We start from the raw sequence: 20880 nt of genomic DNA, 5'->3' as shown, positions 1-20880 counted from the left end.
TTATTTTTCCCCCTTCTTTCCAGTTCTGTACGGCAATCTGTCACTATATGTGGTGCATGATGATAACAACTCACCGCATCGTTGAGCCATTTGAGGTGTCGGAGAGTCTGGAGGTCTTTGCGTGTGATGGTGAGTCTAAACCCTTCACTTAGCACCTCATCTGGACTGCCCCCCGTCAGAGATCGACCCAGTTATCAGTTTCAGGGGCGCTCAGTCTGGGGGCAGGAGGTCATGCAGACGAAACCGCTCTCGGACATGTGGCCTTACGTCTTCATTCATCTCCACAAGCTTCTCCAGGAAGGGAACCAGCTTCAGGAGTTCGTTGTCATTTCTGTCCATGAACCAGCTCTCGATTGGAATCCCATTGGAGAGCTGTAAAGGTTCAAAACAAAGTAGATTTTTTATTTTTTTGCATTCTTTGGTTTTAGCCATTTTCTAATATCCATCTTCTCTGTTCCACTACTGCTAGCTAGTTCGTGTCTCTGTGAGCCTTATTACAGGTCATCTTGCGCTTGCTCATTCTGTACTTACCGGTGAATACTTTGAAAGATTGCTGTGATTCGTGGCGAAAGAACCTGTGGTAATTCTGTTAGGTTATCAGTCTCTTTAATTTGGACGGTTGCATTCTTTGTATTTAGCCTTTTTCCTAATATCCATCTTCTCTGTTCTACTACTGCTAGCGATTATTTTTTCATTCAAAATAACAATGATGTAATTGTGGCTCATACTTGCAGTAGCCTGAGGTAGAGGTGGTCCTCACGGAGGACGTAGCAGGGGCGCTCAGTCTGGGGGCAGGAGGTCATGCAGACGAAACCGCTCTCGGACATGTGGCCTTACGTCTTCATTCATCTCCACAAGCTTCTCCAGGAAGGGAACCAGCTTCAGGAGTTCGTTGTCATTTCTGTCCATGAACCAGCTCTCGATTGGAATCCCATTGGAGAGCTGTAAAGGTTCAAAACAAAGTAGTTTTTTTTTTTTTTTGCATTCTTTGGTTTTAGCCATTTTCTAATATCCATCTTCTCTGTTCCACTACTGCTAGCTAGTTCGTGTCTCTGTGAGCCTTATTACAGGTCATCTTGCGCTTGCTCATTCTGTACTTACCGGTGAATACTTTGAAAGATTGCTGTGATTCGTGGCGAAAGAACCTGTGGTAATTCTGTTAGGTTATCAGTCTCTTTAATTTGGACGGTTGCATTCTTTGTATTTAGCCTTTTTCCTAATATTCATCTTCTCTGTTCTACTACTGCTAGCGATTATTTTTTCATTCAAAATAACAATGATGTAATTGTGGCTCAAACTTGCAGTAGCCTGAGGTAGAGGTGGTCCTCATGGAGGACGTAGCAGGGACGCTCAGTCTGGGGGCAGGAGGTCATGCAGACGAAACCGCTCTCGGACATGTGGCCTTACGTCTTCATTCATCTCCACAAGCTTCTCCAGGAAGGGAACCAGCTTCAGGAGTTCGTTGTCATTTCTGTCCATGAACCAGCTCTCGATTGGAATCCCATTGGAGAGCTGTAAAGGTTCAAAACAAAGTAGTTTTTTTTTTTTTTGCATTCTTTGGTTTTAGCCATTTTCTAATATCCATCTTCTCTGTTCCACTACTGCTAGCTAGTTCGTGTCTCTGTGAGCCTTATTACAGGTCATCTTGCGCTTGCTCATTCTGTACTTACCGGTGATTACTTTGAAAGATTGCTGTGATTCGTGGCGAAAGAACCTGTGGTAATTCTGTTAGGTTATCAGTCTCTTTAATTTGGACGGTTGCATTCTTTGTATTTAGCCTTTTTCCTAATATCGATCTTCTCTGTTCTACTACTGCTAGCGATTATTTTTTTATTCAAAATAACAATGATGTAATTGTGGCTCATACTTGCAGTAGCCTGAGGTAGAGGTGGTCCTCATGGAGGACGTAGCAGGGGCGCTCAGTCTGGGGGCAGGAGGTCATGCAGACGAAACCGCTCTCGGACATGTGGCCTTACGTCTTCATTCATCTCCACAAGCTTCTCCAGGAAGGGAACCAGCTTCAGGAGTTCGTTGTCATTTCTGTCCATGAACCAGCTCTCGATTGGAATCCCATTGGAGAGCTGTAAAGGTTCAAAACAAAGTAGTTTTTTTTTTTTTTTGCATTCTTTGGTTTTAGCCATTTTCTAATATCCATCTTCTCTGTTCCACTACTGCTAGCTAGTTCGTGTCTCTGTGAGCCTTATTACAGGTCATCTTGCGCTTGCTCATTCTGTACTTACCGGTGAATACTTTGAAAGATTGCTGTGATTCTTGGCGAAAGAACCTGGGACCTCAGTCGTAAAACCTCGAAAATCTAATGTAATCATTTTTGCAAAACCCAGATTGCCCTGTGGCTGTATTTGCACAATTCTCACAAAAAGATTGCCATTTATAATCGCTTTATATAAGTATGAATAAAGATTTCACCCATTTGTTAACATTGCATTTACCAAGCATGAACAAGGCACCAGTGCTTCCCCAGGTGGACGGGTACGAGCAGTATGTCCACTGAGAAGATGTCCATGTTCTTAGTCCAGCGGCGGACAGCCGAGTAACCGAAACTGCGCAGCTGGGGAAAGAAGAAGGTGTTGAAGGTGTAGACCGTCGGCAGGTTAGGGTCTTTACTGCGCTCCACCAACAGGTTCATGTAGAAGTTTATGACCTGGAGGAGAGGGCAAAGACAATGGCTGAAAATTAGAAAACAATAAACATCTCTACGTTATTACTTATTTTTCCCCCTTCTTTCCAGTTCTGTACGGCAATCTGTCACTATATGTGGTGCATGATGATAACAACTCACCGTATCGTTGAGCCATTTGAGGTGTCGGAGAGTCTGGAGGTCTTTGCGTGTGATGGTGAGTCTAAACCCTTCACTTAGCACCTCATCTGGACTGCCCCCCGTCAGAGATCGACCCAGTTATCAGTTTCAGGGGCGCTCAGTCTGGGGGCAGGAGGTCATGCAGACGAAACCGCTCTCGGACATGTGGCCTTACGTCTTCATTCATCTCCACAAGCTTCTCCAGGAAGGGAACCAGCTTCAGGAGTTCGTTGTCATTTCTGTCCATGAACCAGCTCTCGATTGGAATCCCATTGGAGAGCTGTAAAGGTTCAAAACAAAGTTTTTTTTTTTTTTTTTGCATTCTTTGGTTTTAGCCATTTTCTAATATCCATCTTCTCTGTTCCACTACTGCTAGCTAGTTCGTGTCTCTGTGAGCCTTATTACAGGTCATCTTGCGCTTGCTCATTCTGTACTTACCGGTGAATACTTTGAAAGATTGCTGTGATTCTTGGCGAAAGAACCTGGGACCTCAGTCGTAAAACCTCGAAAATCTAATGTAATCATTTTTGCAATACCCAGATTGCCCTGTGGCTGTATTTGCACAATTCTCACAAAAAGATTGCCATTTATAATCGCTTTATATAAGTATGAATAAAGATTTCACCCATTTGTTAACATTGCATTTACCAAGCATGAACAAGGCACCAGTGCTTCCCCAGGTGGACGGGTACGAGCAGTATGTCCACTGAGAAGATGTCCATGTTCTTAGTCCAGCGGCGGACAGCCGAGTAACCGAAACTGCGCAGCTGGGGAAAGAAGAAGGTGTTGAAGGTGTAGACCGTCGGCAGGTTAGGGTCTTTACTGCGCTCCACCAACAGGTTCATGTAGAAGTTTATGACCTGGAGGAGAGGGCAAAGACAATGGCTGAAAATTAGAAAACAATAAACATCTCTACGTTATTACTTATTTTTCCCCCTTCTTTCCAGTTCTGTACGGCAATCTGTCACTATATGTGGTGCATGATGATAACAACTCACCGCATCGTTGAGCCATTTGAGGTGTCGGAGAGTCTGGAGGTCTTTGCGTGTGATGGTGAGTCTAAACCCTTCACTTAGCACCTCATCTGGACTGCCCCCCGTCAGAGATCGACCCAGTTATCAGTTTCAGGGGCGCTCAGTCTGGGGGCAGGAGGTCATGCAGACGAAACCGCTCTCGGACATGTGGCCTTACGTCTTCATTCATCTCCACAAGCTTCTCCAGGAAGGGAACCAGCTTCAGGAGTTCGTTGTCATTTCTGTCCATGAACCAGCTCTCGATTGGAATCCCATTGGAGAGCTGTAAAGGTTCAAAACAAAGTTTTTTTTTTTTTTTTTGCATTCTTTGGTTTTAGCCATTTTCTAATATCCATCTTCTCTGTTCCACTACTGCTAGCTAGTTCGTGTCTCTGTGAGCCTTATTACAGGTCATCTTGCGCTTGCTCATTCTGTACTTACCGGTGAATACTTTGAAAGATTGCTGTGATTCTTGGCGAAAGAACCTGGGACCTCAGTCGTAAAACCTCGAAAATCTAATGTAATCATTTTTGCAATACCCAGATTGCCCTGTGGCTGTATTTGCACAATTCTCACAAAAAGATTGCCATTTATAATCGCTTTATATAAGTATGAATAAAGATTTCACCCATTTGTTAACATTGCATTTACCAAGCATGAACAAGGCACCAGTGCTTCCCCAGGTGGACGGGTACGAGCAGTATGTCCACTGAGAAGATGTCCATGTTCTTAGTCCAGCGGCGGACAGCCGAGTAACCGAAACTGCGCAGCTGGGGAAAGAAGAAGGTGTTGAAGGTGTAGACCGTCGGCAGGTTAGGGTCTTTACTGCGCTCCACCAACAGGTTCATGTAGAAGTTTATGACCTGGAGGAGAGGGCAAAGACAATGGCTGAAAATTAGAAAACAATAAACATCTCTACGTTATTACTTATTTTTCCCCCTTCTTTCCAGTTCTGTACGGCAATCTGTCACTATATGTGGTGCATGATGATAACAACTCACCGCATCGTTGAGCCATTTGAGGTGTCGGAGAGTCTGGAGGTCTTTGCGTGTGATGGTGAGTCTAAACCCTTCACTTAGCACCTCATCTGGACTGCCCCCCGTCAGAGATCGACCCAGTTATCAGTTTCAGGGGCGCTCAGTCTGGGGGCAGGAGGTCATGCAGACGAAACCGCTCTCGGACATGTGGCCTTACGTCTTCATTCATCTCCACAAGCTTCTCCAGGAAGGGAACCAGCTTCAGGAGTTCGTTGTCATTTCTGTCCATGAACCAGCTCTCGATTGGAATCCCATTGGAGAGCTGTAAAGGTTCAAAACAAAGTTTTTTTTTTTTTTTTTGCATTCTTTGGTTTTAGCCATTTTCTAATATCCATCTTCTCTGTTCCACTACTGCTAGCTAGTTCGTGTCTCTGTGAGCCTTATTACAGGTCATCTTGCGCTTGCTCATTCTGTACTTACCGGTGAATACTTTGAAAGATTGCTGTGATTCTTGGCGAAAGAACCTGGGACCTCAGTCGTAAAACCTCGAAAATCTAATGTAATCATTTTTGCAATACCCAGATTGCCCTGTGGCTGTATTTGCACAATTCTCACAAAAAGATTGCCATTTATAATCGCTTTATATAAGTATGAATAAAGATTTCACCCATTTGTTAACATTGCATTTACCAAGCATGAACAAGGCACCAGTGCTTCCCCAGGTGGACGGGTACGAGCAGTATGTCCACTGAGAAGATGTCCATGTTCTTAGTCCAGCGGCGGACAGCCGAGTAACCGAAACTGCGCAGCTGGGGAAAGAAGAAGGTGTTGAAGGTGTAGACCGTCGGCAGGTTAGGGTCTTTACTGCGCTCCACCAACAGGTTCATGTAGAAGTTTATGACCTGGAGGAGAGGGCAAAGACAATGGCTGAAAATTAGAAAACAATAAACATCTCTACGTTATTACTTATTTTTCCCCCTTCTTTCCAGTTCTGTACGGCAATCTGTCACTATATGTGGTGCATGATGATAACAACTCACCGCATCGTTGAGCCATTTGAGGTGTCGGAGAGTCTGGAGGTCTTTGCGTGTGATGGTGAGTCTAAACCCTTCACTTAGCACCTCATCTGGACTGCCCCCCGTCAGAGATCGACCCAGTTATCAGTTTCAGGGGCGCTCAGTCTGGGGGCAGGAGGTCATGCAGACGAAACCGCTCTCGGACATGTGGCCTTACATCTTCATTCATCTCCACAAGCTTCTCCAGGAAGGGAACCAGCTTCAGGAGTTCGTTGTCATTTCTGTCCATGAACCAGCTCTCGATTGGAATCCCATTGGAGAGCTGTAAAGGTTCAAAACAAAGTAGATTTTTTATTTTTTTGCATTCTTTGGTTTTAGCCATTTTCTAATATCCATCTTCTCTGTTCCACTACTGCTAGCTAGTTCGTGTCTCTGTGAGCCTTATTACAGGTCATCTTGCGCTTGCTCATTCTGTACTTACCGGTGAATACTTTGAAAGATTGCTGTGATTCGTGGCGAAAGAACCTGTGGTAATTCTGTTAGGTTATCAGTCTCTTTAATTTGGACGGTTGCATTCTTTGTATTTAGCCTTTTTCCTAATATCCATCTTCTCTGTTCTACTACTGCTAGCGATTATTTTTTCATTCAAAATAACAATGATGTAATTGTGGCTCATACTTGCAGTAGCCTGAGGTAGAGGTGGTCCTCACGGAGGACGTAGCAGGGGCGCTCAGTCTGGGGGCAGGAGGTCATGCAGACGAAACCGCTCTCGGACATGTGGCCTTACGTCTTCATTCATCTCCACAAGCTTCTCCAGGAAGGGAACCAGCTTCAGGAGTTCGTTGTCATTTCTGTCCATGAACCAGCTCTCGATTGGAATCCCATTGGAGAGCTGTAAAGGTTCAAAACAAAGTAGTTTTTTTTTTTTTTTGCATTCTTTGGTTTTAGCCATTTTCTAATATCCATCTTCTCTGTTCCACTACTGCTAGCTAGTTCGTGTCTCTGTGAGCCTTATTACAGGTCATCTTGCGCTTGCTCATTCTGTACTTACCGGTGAATACTTTGAAAGATTGCTGTGATTCGTGGCGAAAGAACCTGTGGTAATTCTGTTAGGTTATCAGTCTCTTTAATTTGGACGGTTGCATTCTTTGTATTTAGCCTTTTTCCTAATATTCATCTTCTCTGTTCTACTACTGCTAGCGATTATTTTTTCATTCAAAATAACAATGATGTAATTGTGGCTCAAACTTGCAGTAGCCTGAGGTAGAGGTGGTCCTCATGGAGGACGTAGCAGGGACGCTCAGTCTGGGGGCAGGAGGTCATGCAGACGAAACCGCTCTCGGACATGTGGCCTTACGTCTTCATTCATCTCCACAAGCTTCTCCAGGAAGGGAACCAGCTTCAGGAGTTCGTTGTCATTTCTGTCCATGAACCAGCTCTCGATTGGAATCCCATTGGAGAGCTGTAAAGGTTCAAAACAAAGTAGTTTTTTTTTTTTTTGCATTCTTTGGTTTTAGCCATTTTCTAATATCCATCTTCTCTGTTCCACTACTGCTAGCTAGTTCGTGTCTCTGTGAGCCTTATTACAGGTCATCTTGCGCTTGCTCATTCTGTACTTACCGGTGAATACTTTGAAAGATTGCTGTGATTCGTGGCGAAAGAACCTGTGGTAATTCTGTTAGGTTATCAGTCTCTTTAATTTGGACGGTTGCATTCTTTGTATTTAGCCTTTTTCCTAATATCGATCTTCTCTGTTCTACTACTGCTAGCGATTATTTTTTTATTCAAAATAACAATGATGTAATTGTGGCTCATACTTGCAGTAGCCTGAGGTAGAGGTGGTCCTCATGGAGGACGTAGCAGGGGCGCTCAGTCTGGGGGCAGGAGGTCATGCAGACGAAACCGCTCTCGGACATGTGGCCTTACGTCTTCATTCATCTCCACAAGCTTCTCCAGGAAGGGAACCAGCTTCAGGAGTTCGTTGTCATTTCTGTCCATGAACCAGCTCTCGATTGGAATCCCATTGGAGAGCTGTAAAGGTTCAAAACAAAGTTTTTTTTTTTTTTTTTGCATTCTTTGGTTTTAGCCATTTTCTAATATCCATCTTCTCTGTTCCACTACTGCTAGCTAGTTCGTGTCTCTGTGAGCCTTATTACAGGTCATCTTGCGCTTGCTCATTCTGTACTTACCGGTGAATACTTTGAAAGATTGCTGTGATTCTTGGCGAAAGAACCTGGGACCTCAGTCGTAAAACCTCGAAAATCTAATGTAATCATTTTTGCAAAACCCAGATTGCCCTGTGGCTGTATTTGCACAATTCTCACAAAAAGATTGCCATTTATAATCGCTTTATATAAGTATGAATAAAGATTTCACCCATTTGTTAACATTGCATTTACCAAGCATGAACAAGGCACCAGTGCTTCCCCAGGTGGACGGGTACGAGCAGTATGTCCACTGAGAAGATGTCCATGTTCTTAGTCCAGCGGCGGACAGCCGAGTAACCGAAACTGCGCAGCTGGGGAAAGAAGAAGGTGTTGAAGGTGTAGACCGTCGGCAGGTTAGGGTCTTTACTGCGCTCCACCAACAGGTTCATGTAGAAGTTTATGACCTGGAGGAGAGGGCAAAGACAATGGCTGAAAATTAGAAAACAATAAACATCTCTACGTTATTACTTATTTTTCCCCCTTCTTTCCAGTTCTGTACGGCAATCTGTCACTATATGTGGTGCATGATGATAACAACTCACCGTATCGTTGAGCCATTTGAGGTGTCGGAGAGTCTGGAGGTCTTTGCGTGTGATGGTGAGTCTAAACCCTTCACTTAGCACCTCATCTGGACTGCCCCCCGTCAGAGATCGACCCAGTTATCAGTTTCAGGGGCGCTCAGTCTGGGGGCAGGAGGTCATGCAGACGAAACCGCTCTCGGACATGTGGCCTTACGTCTTCATTCATCTCCACAAGCTTCTCCAGGAAGGGAACCAGCTTCAGGAGTTCGTTGTCATTTCTGTCCATGAACCAGCTCTCGATTGGAATCCCATTGGAGAGCTGTAAAGGTTCAAAACAAAGTTTTTTTTTTTTTTTTTGCATTCTTTGGTTTTAGCCATTTTCTAATATCCATCTTCTCTGTTCCACTACTGCTAGCTAGTTCGTGTCTCTGTGAGCCTTATTACAGGTCATCTTGCGCTTGCTCATTCTGTACTTACCGGTGAATACTTTGAAAGATTGCTGTGATTCTTGGCGAAAGAACCTGGGACCTCAGTCGTAAAACCTCGAAAATCTAATGTAATCATTTTTGCAATACCCAGATTGCCCTGTGGCTGTATTTGCACAATTCTCACAAAAAGATTGCCATTTATAATCGCTTTATATAAGTATGAATAAAGATTTCACCCATTTGTTAACATTGCATTTACCAAGCATGAACAAGGCACCAGTGCTTCCCCAGGTGGACGGGTACGAGCAGTATGTCCACTGAGAAGATGTCCATGTTCTTAGTCCAGCGGCGGACAGCCGAGTAACCGAAACTGCGCAGCTGGGGAAAGAAGAAGGTGTTGAAGGTGTAGACCGTCGGCAGGTTAGGGTCTTTACTGCGCTCCACCAACAGGTTCATGTAGAAGTTTATGACCTGGAGGAGAGGGCAAAGACAATGGCTGAAAATTAGAAAACAATAAACATCTCTACGTTATTACTTATTTTTCCCCCTTCTTTCCAGTTCTGTACGGCAATCTGTCACTATATGTGGTGCATGATGATAACAACTCACCGCATCGTTGAGCCATTTGAGGTGTCGGAGAGTCTGGAGGTCTTTGCGTGTGATGGTGAGTCTAAACCCTTCACTTAGCACCTCATCTGGACTGCCCCCCGTCAGAGATCGACCCAGTTATCAGTTTCAGGGGCGCTCAGTCTGGGGGCAGGAGGTCATGCAGACGAAACCGCTCTCGGACATGTGGCCTTACGTCTTCATTCATCTCCACAAGCTTCTCCAGGAAGGGAACCAGCTTCAGGAGTTCGTTGTCATTTCTGTCCATGAACCAGCTCTCGATTGGAATCCCATTGGAGAGCTGTAAAGGTTCAAAACAAAGTAGATTTTTTATTTTTTTGCATTCTTTGGTTTTAGCCATTTTCTAATATCCATCTTCTCTGTTCCACTACTGCTAGCTAGTTCGTGTCTCTGTGAGCCTTATTACAGGTCATCTTGCGCTTGCTCATTCTGTACTTACCGGTGAATACTTTGAAAGATTGCTGTGATTCGTGGCGAAAGAACCTGTGGTAATTCTGTTAGGTTATCAGTCTCTTTAATTTGGACGGTTGCATTCTTTGTATTTAGCCTTTTTCCTAATATCCATCTTCTCTGTTCTACTACTGCTAGCGATTATTTTTTCATTCAAAATAACAATGATGTAATTGTGGCTCATACTTGCAGTAGCCTGAGGTAGAGGTGGTCCTCACGGAGGACGTAGCAGGGGCGCTCAGTCTGGGGGCAGGAGGTCATGCAGACGAAACCGCTCTCGGACATGTGGCCTTACGTCTTCATTCATCTCCACAAGCTTCTCCAGGAAGGGAACCAGCTTCAGGAGTTCGTTGTCATTTCTGTCCATGAACCAGCTCTCGATTGGAATCCCATTGGAGAGCTGTAAAGGTTCAAAACAAAGTAGTTTTTTTTTTTTTTTGCATTCTTTGGTTTTAGCCATTTTCTAATATCCATCTTCTCTGTTCCACTACTGCTAGCTAGTTCGTGTCTCTGTGAGCCTTATTACAGGTCATCTTGCGCTTGCTCATTCTGTACTTACCGGTGAATACTTTGAAAGATTGCTGTGATTCGTGGCGAAAGAACCTGTGGTAATTCTGTTAGGTTATCAGTCTCTTTAATTTGGACGGTTGCATTCTTTGTATTTAGCCTTTTTCCTAATATTCATCTTCTCTGTTCTACTACTGCTAGCGATTATTTTTTCATTCAAAATAACAATGATGTAATTGTGGCTCAAACTTGCAGTAGCCTGAGGTAGAGGTGGTCCTCATGGAGGACGTAGCAGGGACGCTCAGTCTGGGGGCAGGAGGTCATGCAGACGAAACCGCTCTCGGACATGTGGCCTTACGTCTTCATTCATCTCCACAAGCTTCTCCAGGAAGGGAACCAGCTTCAGGAGTTCGTTGTCATTTCTGTCCATGAACCAGCTCTCGATTGGAATCCCATTGGAGAGCTGTAAAGGTTCAAAACAAAGTAGTTTTTTTTTTTTTTGCATTCTTTGGTTTTAGCCATTTTCTAATATCCATCTTCTCTGTTCCACTACTGCTAGCTAGTTCGTGTCTCTGTGAGCCTTATTACAGGTCATCTTGCGCTTGCTCATTCTGTACTTACCGGTGAATACTTTGAAAGATTGCTGTGATTCGTGGCGAAAGAACCTGTGGTAATTCTGTTAGGTTATCAGTCTCTTTAATTTGGACGGTTGCATTCTTTGTATTTAGCCTTTTTCCTAATATCGATCTTCTCTGTTCTACTACTGCTAGCGATTATTTTTTTATTCAAAATAACAATGATGTAATTGTGGCTCATACTTGCAGTAGCCTGAGGTAGAGGTGGTCCTCATGGAGGACGTAGCAGGGGCGCTCAGTCTGGGGGCAGGAGGTCATGCAGACGAAACCGCTCTCGGACATGTGGCCTTACGTCTTCATTCATCTCCACAAGCTTCTCCAGGAAGGGAACCAGCTTCAGGAGTTCGTTGTCATTTCTGTCCATGAACCAGCTCTCGATTGGAATCCCATTGGAGAGCTGTAAAGGTTCAAAACAAAGTAGTTTTTTTTTTTTTTTTGCATTCTTTGGTTTTAGCCATTTTCTAATATCCATCTTCTCTGTTCCACTACTGCTAGCTAGTTCGTGTCTCTGTGAGCCTTATTACAGGTCATCTTGCGCTTGCTCATTCTGTACTTACCGGTGAATACTTTGAAAGATTGCTGTGATTCGTGGCGAAAGAACCTGTGGTAATTCTGTTAGGTTATCAGTCTCTTTAATTTGGACGGTTGCATTCTTTGTATTTAGCCTTTTTCCTAATATCCATCTTCTCTGTTCTACTACTGCTAGCGATTATTTTTTCATTCAAAATAACAATGATGTAATTGTGGCTCAAACTTGCAGTAGCCTGAGGTAGAGGTGGTCCTCATGGAGGACGTAGCAGGGACGCTCAGTCTGGGGGCAGGAGGTCATGCAGACGAAACCGCTCTCGGACATGTGGCCTTACGTCTTCATTCATCTCCACAAGCTTCTCCAGGAAGGGAACCAGCTTCAGGAGTTCGTTGTCATTTCTGTCCATGAACCAGCTCTCGATTGGAATCCCATTGGAGAGCTGTAAAGGTTCAAAACAAAGTAGTTTTTTTTTTTTTTGCATTCTTTGGTTTTAGCCATTTTCTAATATCCATCTTCTCTGTTCCACTACTGCTAGCTAGTTCGTGTCTCTGTGAGCCTTATTACAGGTCATCTTGCGCTTGCTCATTCTGTACTTACCGGTGAATACTTTGAAAGATTGCTGTGATTCGTGGCGAAAGAACCTGTGGTAATTCTGTTAGGTTATCAGTCTCTTTAATTTGGACGGTTGCATTCTTTGTATTTAGCCTTTTTCCTAATATCGATCTTCTCTGTTCTACTACTGCTAGCGATTATTTTTTTATTCAAAATAACAATGATGTAATTGTGGCTCATACTTGCAGTAGCCTGAGGTAGAGGTGGTCCTCATGGAGGACGTAGCAGGGGCGCTCAGTCTGGGGGCAGGAGGTCATGCAGACGAAACCGCTCTCGGAAATGTGGCCTTACGTCTTCATTCATCTCCACAAGCTTCTCCAGGAAGGGAACCAGCTTCAGGAGTTCGTTGTCATTTCTGTCCATGAACCAGCTCTCGATTGGAATCCCATTGGAGAGCTGTAAAGGTTCAAAACAAAGTAGTTTTTTTTTTTTTTTGCATTCTTTGGTTTTAGCCATTTTCTAATATCCATCTTCTCTGTTCCACTACTGCTAGCTAGTTCGTGTCTCTGTGAGCCTTATTACAGGTCATCTTGCGCTTGCTCATTCTGTACTTACCGGTGAATACTTTGAAAGATTGCTGTGATTCGTGGCGAAAGAACCTGTGTTAATTCTGTTAGGTTATCAGTCTCTTTAATTTGGACGGTTGCATTCTTTGTATTTAGCCTTTTTCCTAATATCCATCTTCTCTGTTCTACTACTGCTAGCGATTATTTTTTCATTCAAAATAACAATGATGTAATTGTGGCTCATACTTGCAGTAGCCTGAGGTAGAGGTGGTCCTCACGGAGGACGTAGCAGGGGCGCTCAGTCTGGGGGCAGGAGGTCATGCAGACGAAACCGCTCTCGGACATGTGGCCTTACGTCTTCATTCATCTCCACAAGCTTCTCCAGGAAGGGAACCAGCTTCAGGAGTTCGTTGTCATTTCTGTCCATGAACCAGCTCTCGATTGGAATCCCATTGGAGAGCTGTAAAGGTTCAAAACAAAGTTTTTTTTTTTTTTTTTGCATTCTTTGGTTTTAGCCATTTTCTAATATCCATCTTCTCTGTTCCACTACTGCTAGCTAGTTCGTGTCTCTGTGAGCCTTATTACAGGTCATCTTGCGCTTGCTCATTCTGTACTTACCGGTGAATACTTTGAAAGATTGCTGTGATTCTTGGCGAAAGAACCTGGGACCTCAGTCGTAAAACCTCGAAAATCTAATGTAATCATTTTTGCAATACCCAGATTGCCCTGTGGCTGTATTTGCACAATTCTCACAAAAAGATTGCCATTTATAATCGCTTTATATAAGTATGAATAAAGATTTCACCCATTTGTTAACATTGCATTTACCAAGCATGAACAAGGCACCAGTGCTTCCCCAGGTGGACGGGTACGAGCAGTATGTCCACTGAGAAGATGTCCATGTTCTTAGTCCAGCGGCGGACAGCCGAGTAACCGAAACTGCGCAGCTGGGGAAAGAAGAAGGTGTTGAAGGTGTAGACCGTCGGCAGGTTAGGGTCTTTACTGCGCTCCACCAACAGGTTCATGTAGAAGTTTATGACCTGGAGGAGAGGGCAAAGACAATGGCTGAAAATTAGAAAACAATAAACATCTCTACGTTATTACTTATTTTTCCCCCTTCTTTCCAGTTCTGTACGGCAATCTGTCACTATATGTGGTGCATGATGATAACAACTCACCGCATCGTTGAGCCATTTGAGGTGTCGGAGAGTCTGGAGGTCTTTGCGTGTGATGGTGAGTCTAAACCCTTCACTTAGCACCTCATCTGGACTGCCCCCCGTCAGAGATCGACCCAGTTATCAGTTTCAGGGGCGCTCAGTCTGGGGGCAGGAGGTCATGCAGACGAAACCGCTCTCGGACATGTGGCCTTACGTCTTCATTCATCTCCACAAGCTTCTCCAGGAAGGGAACCAGCTTCAGGAGTTCGTTGTCATTTCTGTCCATGAACCAGCTCTCGATTGGAATCCCATTGGAGAGCTGTAAAGGTTCAAAACAAAGTAGATTTTTTATTTTTTTGCATTCTTTGGTTTTAGCCATTTTCTAATATCCATCTTCTCTGTTCCACTACTGCTAGCTAGTTCGTGTCTCTGTGAGCCTTATTACAGGTCATCTTGCGCTTGCTCATTCTGTACTTACCGGTGAATACTTTGAAAGATTGCTGTGATTCGTGGCGAAAGAACCTGTGGTAATTCTGTTAGGTTATCAGTCTCTTTAATTTGGACGGTTGCATTCTTTGTATTTAGCCTTTTTCCTAATATCCATCTTCTCTGTTCTACTACTGCTAGCGATTATTTTTTCATTCAAAATAACAATGATGTAATTGTGGCTCATACTTGCAGTAGCCTGAGGTAGAGGTGGTCCTCACGGAGGACGTAGCAGGGGCGCTCAGTCTGGGGGCAGGAGGTCATGCAGACGAAACCGCTCTCGGACATGTGGCCTTACGTCTTCATTCATCTCCACAAGCTTCTCCAGGAAGGGAACCAGCTTCAGGAGTTCGTTGTCATTTCTGTCCATGAACCAGCTCTCGATTGGAATCCCATTGGAGAGCTGTAAAGGTTCAAAACAAAGTAGTTTTTTTTTTTTTTTGCATTCTTTGGTTTTAGCCATTTTCTAATATCCATCTTCTCTGTTCCACTACTGCTAGCTAGTTCGTGTCTCTGTGAGCCTTATTACAGGTCATCTTGCGCTTGCTCATTCTGTACTTACCGGTGAATACTTTGAAAGATTGCTGTGATTCGTGGCGAAAGAACCTGTGGTAATTCTGTTAGGTTATCAGTCTCTTTAATTTGGACGGTTGCATTCTTTGTATTTAGCCTTTTTCCTAATATTCATCTTCTCTGTTCTACTACTGCTAGCGATTATTTTTTCATTCAAAATAACAATGATGTAATTGTGGCTCAAACTTGCAGTAGCCTGAGGTAGAGGTGGTCCTCATGGAGGACGTAGCAGGGACGCTCAGTCTGGGGGCAGGAGGTCATGCAGACGAAACCGCTCTCGGACATGTGGCCTTACGTCTTCATTCATCTCCACAAGCTTCTCCAGGAAGGGAACCAGCTTCAGGAGTTCGTTGTCATTTCTGTCCATGAACCAGCTCTCGATTGGAATCCCATTGGAGAGCTGTAAAGGTTCAAAACAAAGTAGTTTTTTTTTTTTTTGCATTCTTTGGTTTTAGCCATTTTCTAATATCCATCTTCTCTGTTCCACTACTGCTAGCTAGTTCGTGTCTCTGTGAGCCTTATTACAGGTCATCTTGCGCTTGCTCATTCTGTACTTACCGGTGAATACTTTGAAAGATTGCTGTGATTCGTGGCGAAAGAACCTGTGGTAATTCTGTTAGGTTATCAGTCTCTTTAATTTGGACGGTTGCATTCTTTGTATTTAGCCTTTTTCCTAATATCGATCTTCTCTGTTCTACTACTGCTAGCGATTATTTTTTTATTCAAAATAACAATGATGTAATTGTGGCTCATACTTGCAGTAGCCTGAGGTAGAGGTGGTCCTCATGGAGGACGTAGCAGGGGCGCTCAGTCTGGGGGCAGGAGGTCATGCAGACGAAACCGCTCTCGGACATGTGGCCTTACGTCTTCATTCATCTCCACAAGCTTCTCCAGGAAGGGAACCAGCTTCAGGAGTTCGTTGTCATTTCTGTCCATGAACCAGCTCTCGATTGGAATCCCATTAGAGAGCTGTAAAGGTTCAAAACAAAGTAGTTTTTTTTTTTTTTTTGCATTCTTTGGTTTTAGCCATTTTCTAATATCCATCTTCTCTGTTCCACTACTGCTAGCTAGTTCGTGTCTCTGTGAGCCTTATTACAGGTCATCTTGCGCTTGCTCATTCTGTACTTACCGGTGAATACTTTGAAAGATTGCTGTGATTCGTGGCGAAAGAACCTGTGGTAATTCTGTTAGGTTATCAGTCTCTTTAATTTGGACGGTTGCATTCTTTGTATTTAGCCTTTTTCCTAATATCCATCTTCTCTGTTCTACTACTGCTAGCGATTATTTTTTCATTCAAAATAACAATGATGTAATTGTGGCTCAAACTTGCAGTAGCCTGAGGTAGAGGTGGTCCTCATGGAGGACGTAGCAGGGACGCTCAGTCTGGGGGCAGGAGGTCATGCAGACGAAACCGCTCTCGGACATGTGGCCTTACGTCTTCATTCATCTCCACAAGCTTCTCCAGGAAGGGAACCAGCTTCAGGAGTTCGTTGTCATTTCTGTCCATGAACCAGCTCTCGATTGGAATCCCATTGGAGAGCTGTAAAGGTTCAAAACAAAGTAGTTTTTTTTTTTTTTGCATTCTTTGGTTTTAGCCATTTTCTAATATCCATCTTCTCTGTTCCACTACTGCTAGCTAGTTCGTGTCTCTGTGAGCCTTATTACAGGTCATCTTGCGCTTGCTCATTCTGTACTTACCGGTGAATACTTTGAAAGATTGCTGTGATTCGTGGCGAAAGAACCTGTGGTAATTCTGTTAGGTTATCAGTCTCTTTAATTTGGACGGTTGCATTCTTTGTATTTAGCCTTTTTCCTAATATCGATCTTCTCTGTTCTACTACTGCTAGCGATTATTTTTTTATTCAAAATAACAATGATGTAATTGTGGCTCATACTTGCAGTAGCCTGAGGTAGAGGTGGTCCTCATGGAGGACGTAGCAGGGGCGCTCAGTCTGGGGGCAGGAGGTCATGCAGACGAAACCGCTCTCGGAAATGTGGCCTTACGTCTTCATTCATCTCCACAAGCTTCTCCAGGAAGGGAACCAGCTTCAGGAGTTCGTTGTCATTTCTGTCCATGAACCAGCTCTCGATTGGAATCCCATTGGAGAGCTGTAAAGGTTCAAAACAAAGTAGTTTTTTTTTTTTTTTGCATTCTTTGGTTTTAGCCATTTTCTAATATCCATCTTCTCTGTTCCACTACTGCTAGCTAGTTCGTGTCTCTGTGAGCCTTATTACAGGTCATCTTGCGCTTGCTCATTCTGTACTTACCGGTGAATACTTTGAAAGATTGCTGTGATTCGTGGCGAAAGAACCTGTGTTAATTCTGTTAGGTTATCAGTCTCTTTAATTTGGACGGTTGCATTCTTTGTATTTAGCCTTTTTCCTAATATCCATCTTCTCTGTTCTACTACTGCTAGCGATTATTTTTTCATTCAAAATAACAATGATGTAATTGTGGCTCATACTTGCAGTAGCCTGAGGTAGAGGTGGTCCTCACGGAGGACGTAGCAGGGGCGCTCAGTCTGGGGGCAGGAGGTCATGCAGACGAAACCGCTCTCGGACATGTGGCCTTACGTCTTCATTCATCTCCACAAGCTTCTCCAGGAAGGGAACCAGCTTCAGGAGTTCGTTGTCATTTCTGTCCATGAACCAGCTCTCGATTGGAATCCCATTGGAGAGCTGTAAAGGTTCAAAACAAAGTAGATTTTTTATTTTTTTGCATTCTTTGGTTTTAGCCATTTTCTAATATCCATCTTCTCTGTTCCACTACTGCTAGCTAGTTTGTGTCTCTGTGAGCCTTATTACAGGTCATCTTGCGCTTGCTCATTCTGTACTTACCGTTGAATACTTTGAAAGATTGCTGTGATTCGTGGCGAAAGAACCTGTGGTAATTCTGTTAGGTTATCAGTTTCTTTAATTTGGACGGTTGCATTCTTTGTATTTAGCCTTTTTCCTAATATCCATCTTCTCTGTTCTACTACTGCTAGCGATTATTTTTTAATTCAAAATAACAATGATGTAATTGTGGCTCATACTTGCAGTAGCCTGAGGTAGAGGTGGTCCTCACGGAGGACGTAGCAGGGCTGGACAGGGACTTCTGTACAGGGGAACTGGTCCTCACAGAGGTCCCAAGCAGGGCTATCGGGGTACAATCTGTAAAATACTTTTTAAAAAAAACTACTTTACAAACAGCACATACAAATCCATCAGGAAACCTCGTATTCATTGACACACAAGATGAATGAAAATACTTAAGACACCTCCTGCAGGATACCTGAGGCTCTGGTCCTCCTGCAGATGCAGTGCAAATTCATAATGAAGGAGCCTCTCTCCATCTTATCCAGGCCCAATTAGCCTATTGAGAATGGTTATAGTTTGGTCCCAGCATGAAACATTGTCAGAGATTGCCTGATGCCTGTTGGCAATCCAGTGTTCCATGCTGGCTATGTCTATATAGTCTAATATCCACCTCTGCGTGGTCAAGAAATGGGGTGACTTCCACCTGCAAGCAATAAGCCTTTTGGCCGCTGTAAGGCCGGCCAGCCAGATGTGTCTTTATTTGATGTTTAAGTCTAGGGTTGAACTGTCATTTAACAATAGGACTGCTGGTGAGTGTGGGATCTGTTTGGACAGGATCAGGGACAATGCATCACTAACCGTCCTCCAGAAATCAGCCACTCCAGGGCACTCCCATACCATTATGAAAAAGGTGCCAACTGTATTTTGGGTGCACAGAGTACAGTTAGGTGAGGGTATGGTCTTTATTTTATGTAGCAGATATGGAGTAAAGTATGTCCTATGAGTAAAATTTTAATGGGTAAACTGGTGGTTGGGATTTCTGGAGGAAAGGGATATGTTTTGCCAGATTAATTGCCAATTTAAATTATTGGCCAGGTCTCTGATCTACTCTTTCACTGGCTGCACCTTCACTGAGGAACTCTATCCATACTTCAGCGCCTGTACTAATGATGGTGGTAGAAACTCTGCCCCTCTGATAATCTCTCCTGCCACAGGAATTTAGAATTATCTTTGTGTTGTCACTACTTAGGAAAGATTATGGTATATTTCGCCACACAGTAATGTCTGATCTGGTTTGTTATCATGAATGATGAATGAATGGTCTTTATTGTCATTAATATAGTACAGGTACCATACAACGAAATTTGGGAGGGGGGGCTCCCCTGGTGCTAGGAAAAAAAAAACTAAAAACAAGAAGGGAAAAGAGCTGGTTTACATAAATAAAGGCTATGTACACTATCCACTATACCAGGGGTATTCAATTACAAATTCGGTTGGGCCAGATTTGAAAACCAAGAAATTTAGCTGGGCCAGACATTTTCAGCGGCCAGTAGCCTAGGCACCAGGTAATGACACATTTCAAACCAACACAAATGAATGTAGGCCTAATGACATACAAGCAGTTTATTTATAGTTTTCCTTTTAAATTAGGTAACATCTGACACAGGCACGTCAAAAAGACTTGACTGAACACAATAAAAGAGCTGTAATTGAACAGAACCTAATAGCAATACTTTTTCCACTTTTTAGGTAAAACAACAAAATGTTGGTCTCAACTGACCCATGCACATCTTAAAGTGCATAAAAAAGTGTACAGTAGTATACCAATAAAAAAAATGTCCTTTTGTAAAATAAAAATGTTGGTCATAGCTGACCCCGGCACAAAGTGCTTTTAACTGAATGAAAATACACCTTGAGTGCACAATTAAACAAGTTACAGTTACAGTTAAACAATAAAATTGAATCTAATCTAATCTAATCTTACCCTGCTGACTTTCTTAGTGTGAGAAGTGACATGTGGGGTAGTGGTGGTCTAGTGGATAGTGAGTTGGACTTGTGATCGGAAGGTTGTGAGTTCAAATCCCGCCTGAAACCACACCACTACTAGTGTGCCCTTGAGTAAGGCACTTAGCCCTCAGTTACTCCAGGGGGAATGTCCCTGTAATTCGTAATTGTAAATCGCTTTGGATTAAAAGCGTCTGCTAAATGGCAAAATTAAAATTAACATTTGGCTCATAAGATGTCAATGCAATCCGAAGGCATTGGTGAAGAGTACTGTCAGTCAGGGAACAACGAGAGCTGCTTTTTATTGTGTTCATGTGTGAAAAGCTTGATTCACAGGTGTATGTTGATCCAAACATACTGAGCACATGGATTGCTACTTTCTTAACGTTAGGGAACTGGTGCACTACAAAACTTCGCAGGTCCATTAGTGCGAAGCTCCTGTGCCATGGTTACGGATGACTGCATGTCAACAAGTTCGAGTATGGAAGACAGACACCACTCCCTTTCCTCTGGTGGATAAGTCCCCTTCTATTGCAGCAGTGAACAGGTCTCTGGCAAAGCCCATCACCTCTGCGGGCAGAGCAAGTCCATCCAGTCGACCAGCAAAGTTCTCTTTCAACCTCGCAATGAAAACAGTCATCACATCTGTGATGTGTGCCGGGGATGAGACGCATTTGCGGAGCGTTGGAAAATGCAGCATTCTGCCGGTGCAGAAGTCGGCCGTGAAAAGGTCCAGTTCGACTTGGAACGCGCGCGTCTGTTCCACAAGATCAATCACAGTTTTGTCTCTGCCTTGTAGCCCCACATTTAGGTCATTCATGAATATGTCGCTCAGAAAGCAGACATCAGCCATGAAGTTGTCGTCCAGTATGCGATTCAAGTGTGTTTCTGCCTTCGTTTGCTTGCTGCTGCTGCTGCTGCGGAAAGTTGTAATCTCCTCTCTGAAATCACAGAAACGCTCCAGTGCCTTGCCTTTGGACAGCCACCTGACGTCGTTATGCAAAAGCAGCTTGTG

This window comes from Nansenia antarctica (assembly GCF_963989245.1).
Source record: "Nansenia antarctica genome assembly, chromosome: 13".
In the NCBI taxonomy this organism is placed as follows: Eukaryota; Metazoa; Chordata; class Actinopteri; order Argentiniformes; family Microstomatidae; genus Nansenia; species Nansenia antarctica.
The sequence above is the reverse complement of the archived record's forward strand: the minus strand, read 5'-3'. Positions refer to the sequence as shown.